We start from the raw sequence: 6,000 nt of genomic DNA on the forward strand, positions 1-6,000 counted from the left end.
AAAGACGTGCCGGGAGGGTTTGATGTGTTTTATGAGATGAATGGGCCTCCCAGTCAGTAACCATTACAGGAATGTTAGAGAGTAATCCATGAAGTAGACAACTCCCATAAATGATTTTCTGACTCCAGCTAGTTCCTCCTCAGCCATGCTTGTAACATCCAAGAAAACCTTGTTAATTTCAATATGAGCCTCAGTTTGTGAATAAATGTTTGAATAATTGCTGTGCACATAGCGTTGTGTTTCAACTTGTGTGTGTTGTTCCTTTTGAGACCAACGGCAAAGACAAACTATGCATACAGGCAGCAACGATACGCCTTCTTCATTATTTCCTGTGAGGAAAACTTTATCAGTCTTAAATTAGTCAGTATTTGCATGTGTGCACACAAGGTTTTGGTGTTCCAGAACATACGCATACATGTTTCATTATTCCTCTGAATAATATTGTTAACAATTAATGACTGGACTGCCAGATTGGGCATTAAAAAGAGAAAGTGTGTTCTGAAGCGCTTGAGGCATTACTCCTGGTTGAGTTACTCTACTCCATCCTCATGCTTAAAGAAGCACCAATTTAGTCAAAACTGGATTTGGCAGGTTGGAAGCGATTCACTTCATCTGTGTTGGCTCCAAAACATGAATGATTAAATCTCACAGTGTTGTGTGTACTCCATTTTCCTCTGGCCTTGTTCCTTATTTACTGTTAACTTTAATTTAGCATCTTTTGGATAGTATTGAAGCTGCTCTAGTTTCATTTTTTGAGTGAAAACTGAACAAATATTTGTCATGTGGAAGGTATTGCTCAAAATAACAAGCCCGGAGAGAACCAACACTGAAATGCCCAGATCTCCCAGATTTATGGAGGTGGTTTAGCATCTTTTAGCTTGTTCTTATCGTTTGATTGTCCCCAACTTGTTAAGGGATCCAAAGGAATGAGATTTCCAGAAACTATGCAGCAGAATATATCTAACATAATGCAATACATGTTAAGTGGGCAGCAACAAACATCTGACAATTACAGAGTAGCTTGTGACCAGCCTTGTGAATATTATGTGTCACGGCTGTGGCAGTGCCTTCTCTCCCCTGTTGTTAACCCTCCTCTCTGCCTTTGCCCCCTCCTTCCTGTGTGCTTGGTGAAGGTGTGGCTCAGGAGACACACCTGTGAGTGATCTGAATCAGCAGCACTACAAATACCTGGTCCTCCTGCCACTTCAGTGCCGGATTGTTCCTTCGCCACGGGTGATTATAATCGTGAAGTACTTAGTCCTCAAGTGTGTCTAAAGATCAGAGTTTTTTCCCTACATGCCTAACGTGCTGTGTTTTTCTCTCCGTGTGCAGCGATACTCCTGCTACCTGTTTTTCACCAGGCGTCTTGGAGCTGGCTTCCTGGATATTTTTGTTTTACTTCAGTTGTCTCCACAATAAATTGATTGTACTCTTCAATTTGTCTCCGTCTCAGCTCCTGGGTCCCTCTGTTGAGAGCACACCCTGACAATTATGGATTCATACATTTTCCTAAAGAGTTGGTTTAGACTAGCTTAGCATTGGTAGACCAACTCAATTGTAACTTTAATAGTTGTCATTTATAAGGGTTGTGAAATTCAGGCGAAGTTTGGATACCCTCTAAGGAGCCAATACCAACACTCAATTCCTAAGGTTATCAAGTTATGACAAAAACTGCCCTCCATATTGTTTAATACCCAAGTGATAACCAATTCACAACTGTTGAGATCCTTAGATCTCAGAACACGTATATTTTGCTTTGGCTGCTGCTGCTCATGGGATCAATAAGTCAGCGTGGCAGCCATATTGGTGAGGGGCAGCCTCACCTCCATGTGAATTTAAGTCTAGGATGGCAGAAGGTTTATCTTCAACTATAATATCAATAACTTACTGAATTGTGGATACATTTTCTAGCGTTTTGTCAGCCATGTAATAATGACCCAGCATACTTTATAATACAAATTATGATTTATTGAAAGATCAATTAAAAATGCAGTCTTCTTAAATACTTAAGTGCTTTATCTGATGTAAAGGATCACAGTAACATTTCAAGTATGAAGACAATGTAAAATACACATGCCATGCATATATACATATATTTACATATTTACATATATAAATATATATAAACACACATAAAAGTATATACGTGTGTGTGTGTGTGTGTGTATACAGTATATATTCTGTAATATATGAAACAATACTAACATCTTTAACTACTATATGGAATTATGATAACTCTAATAGACATCATTATAATTTTAAGTTCAAGTTCATTGTTGGATTAATATCAATATTAGATTCTTCAACTACAGAAATGAGAACCTTTTTTTGGTGTCTGTTGAGTCATTCATTTCCTGCCTCCTCTCAGAAACTCCTGCTTGGTTGTTTCAGAGAGCCTGCAGTGCAATGTACTATCTCAAATCCAACGCATAAAGCTATTTTCCCCTCTGGTTATGTGTGTCTTTCTTAACACTGTCTCTGTAGATCTTTGGCTAAATTTAAATACAACATTTATTTTGTCATAAATAAGGAAGAGAACAGCTGAAGCAGCAATGTAACTTTGTCCCCAAAGCCTGCAGTGATGACACAGAAAAAAAAGAATAGAACATCTTGTTCCTGGCTTTAACAACAACGTCTGGAGTAAGTTGCTTTAACCTTGTGCTTTGTGTTTATGCAGACATGAGGTATAAGGGTAATACAAGTAACCTAAAGATTGTTTTTACAGAAAGAAAGGTAAAGAATGAATTAGTAAGTAAGTTACATGCCATGTTTTAACCAGCAACAACATGTATGCAGATTGCAAATGTGTTAGATCAAGAATGCATATCTTTATTTATTTTATTTAACCTTTATTTAACCAGGTGAGTTAATTGAGAACCAATTCTCATTTGCAAAAACGACCTGGGCTAAGGGCTTGATATTTAACAGTTTTAAGTTGTAGATCTTAAAAAAAAAAAGGGCTGACAAGTCTGAACACAATGTGAAAAATTATCCCAATAGTATGTTACTTTTCCTGCCCTTATTGATACATTTAATTGATAACACTTCCCTTTCCTTCCTATTTGATATGTGAAAATAGAGAGCCACTTACAAAAACAATGTGGGGAATCAAAGAAGTAACATTGTGAGGTCCAGCTTTAATAACCAACAAACTGTGTTACCCTCCAAACACCGCTCCTTACCTCCAAATACGATGTGAAATAACCCTTTACCACGTTTCCATGGCTAGATGTTGAAGGGTTTTTGTATGCCTGCCTCTAGTCTCACTGATCTAACAAGGATCAGCAATGAGGAGCTCAAACTGTGTAGAAGTCATACACTGTACCAATTATTTCCCATTGCATCATGGGAAATATTCCTGAAAGTCAAAGCGTTCCAACCAAAACTTGGTGTTTCACTTATTCTCCTCAACTTGCTTCCACTGCCACGCTTGGGTTCTTTCCTGTCTATCCACAGGCATTGATCACAGTGCAGTGCCGTCTTGCTAACGGAGCTTTCGCCATGTGTTAAGGCTAACAAGGTGTAAAAGAATGATAATGAGCAAACTCACAGAAGAAGGCTCCTCTCTAACTTTACTCCAATGTTGGTTTCCTTCATTCCAAATCATCCCATACATTACCCTAGCTAGAATAGGAAGTGAAGAGTGTGGAAGGGCTATTGGTTAGCTGCGAGCCTTCACCGCCTGACCCTGCCGCTAAGGACAGAAATTGGAGTACAGCTAATGAAAAGCTTCTTTTTTTTTTCGTGTACGTATACTTCACAGAATGAATCATCACAGGCTGAGGGAAGAGGCTGAAATAGCTAACATAAAAAAATGGCATGTGAACTGAACAGCCAGCACATGGTGGCCCGTGTCCACGCTTGTATCCCTCTGTTGTATCTCGTTACCCAAAACTCTATGAAGAGCTTTTGGCATGTCAGCAAAAGCTGCTGGAAGAGCAAATAGTCATTATCTCCCATCCAGGCAACTTTGAGCAGCTTGTTGCCTAGCATGAGACCGTCTGTTGATGATGTAAGCCCATACTCTTCACAAGTACAGTATCTTCAAAAACATATTATTCCACCGCTCGATGTAACACTTGATGTATCAGTTTTAGTTCTTAGAATAAAGTCATAATGTATCAAAGGACAAGGACAGTCTACATTAGCAAAAAGAGATTAAATAACTGATGTCCTCATGCAGTGAAGTACTCTTTATTATTTTGTAAAGCTGCAGAAGAGAAAGCTTGAAATCATGCTTAATTTGGAAAGCAGTGACGCACATTTACTACACATTCATACATATATATTTTCTCCAAGTGAACTTTTGTTGAAGTTCTATCCACTTTTTTTTCTGTATAAAACACTTCTTTGGCAAGCTTTTGAAATAAAACCCAAATGTTACAAATGTGATCTGACTCAACTCAACTCAATTCAACTCAACTTTTATCTATAGAGCATGTTTAAAACAACCGGGGTTGACCAAAGTGCTGTACAGATCAAAAACAGCACAAATGACAAACATAACATACAATACAATACTAAAATGCAATACTAAAATACATAAACACAGTGCAAATATATAATAAAATAAATTAAAATTAAGTAATTAAGATTATGCCAGATGTCCACTCAACCTTGATTAAACGCCAAGGAGAAGAGGTGAGTCTTAAGAGAGGATTTAAAAACCTCAATTGATCCTGCAGATTGGATATGTTGGAGCAGGTTGTTCCAGAGCTGAGCAGCAGCCGCCACAAAGGCTCGGTCACCTCTGGGTTTCAGCCTCGTTTTGGGAGTGACCAATAGCAACTGATCAGATGATCTCAATGTCGGGGCAGGGACATGATATTGGAGAAGCTCGGTCAGGTACTGGGGGGCTAGGCCATTAAGAGCTTTAAAAACGAACAATACAATTTTAAAATCTATGCGAAAAGCAACCGGGAGCCAGTGCAGCGAAGCTAGGACACGAAATATGTGCTCACACTTACGTGAGGAGACGGGCAGCAGCGTTTTGTACCAGCTGCAGGCGGTCCAAGAGTGAGTGGTCCAGGCCAAAATATAGTGAGTTACAGTAATCCAGTCGACTGTTAATAAAAGCATGGATTACTGTCTCAAGATCTCTCTGTGGCAGGTACCCCTTTACTTTTGATAAAATCCTCAGGTGATAAAAACTGAGGATCTAAACAGAAATACTTTATTTATCCCAGGGGGAAATTCAGTCATTAAAGTTGCTCTTATACACAATAATTAAGAATATCAAATAATATTAATAGAAGAAGTAATTAATAAGATATAAATAATAATAATAATAATAATAATAATAATAATAATAATAATAATACATTTTATTTATAAAAGCGCTTTAAAAGATTCTCCAAGCGCTTTACAGGAAAATACAATTATACAATAGGAAAGCAAAAGGAAAACAGTGCAAAAAAGCAAAGAAAAGCAAGGCAGCAAAATAAAACAAAACAAGAAAAAAATCAATCAATTATAGTTTAAAAGCCTTTCTAAATAGGTGTGTTTTGAGTCCGGATTTGAATTTGGTGAGTGAGGGAGAGAAGTTCCAGAGGGTGGGGGCAGCGACAGAGAAGGCCCTGTCCCCCCAGGTTCGGTGCTTGGGTTTGGTGAGAGGGGTGAGGAGGTTGGCGTTGGTGGAGCGGAGGTTGCGGGAGGGATTATATGGCTGCAGAAGGTCGGTGAGGTAGGAGGGAGCTAGGTTATGGAGGGCTTTATAGGTGATGAGTAGGATCTTGTACTGTATTCTGAAGGGGATGGGAAGCCAATGGAGGTTCTGGAGGACTGGGGTGATGTGGTCTCTGGAGCGGGTATGAGTGAGGAGGCGTGCAGCTGAGTTTTGTATGTATTGTAATTTGTTGAGGAGGGTGTTGGGTGTACCGTAGAGGATGCTATTGCAGTAATCGAGTCTTGAGGTGATGAAGGCATGGATGAGAGTTTCAGCTGCTGTGAAGGAAAGGGAGGGGCGGAGACGGGCGATGTTTTTGAGGTGGAAGAAAGCCG

The 6,000-nt window shown here is 39.1% G+C and overlaps 1 long non-coding RNA gene across 1 annotated transcript; it reads left to right on the forward strand.

Annotated features, from left to right (window-relative positions):
- Positions 1-1,121: 1,121 nt before the first annotated feature.
- LOC117807567 lies at positions 1,122-1,437 on the forward strand. The gene is made up of 2 exons (XR_004630001.1): positions 1,122-1,233; positions 1,333-1,437. It is a non-coding gene; the product is annotated as an uncharacterized LOC117807567 (long non-coding RNA).
- Positions 1,438-6,000: the final 4,563 nt, after the last annotated feature.

The sequence above is a fragment of the Notolabrus celidotus genome, chromosome 23 (assembly GCF_009762535.1).
Source record: "Notolabrus celidotus isolate fNotCel1 chromosome 23, fNotCel1.pri, whole genome shotgun sequence".
NCBI classification, from domain to species: Eukaryota; Metazoa; Chordata; class Actinopteri; order Labriformes; family Labridae; genus Notolabrus; species Notolabrus celidotus.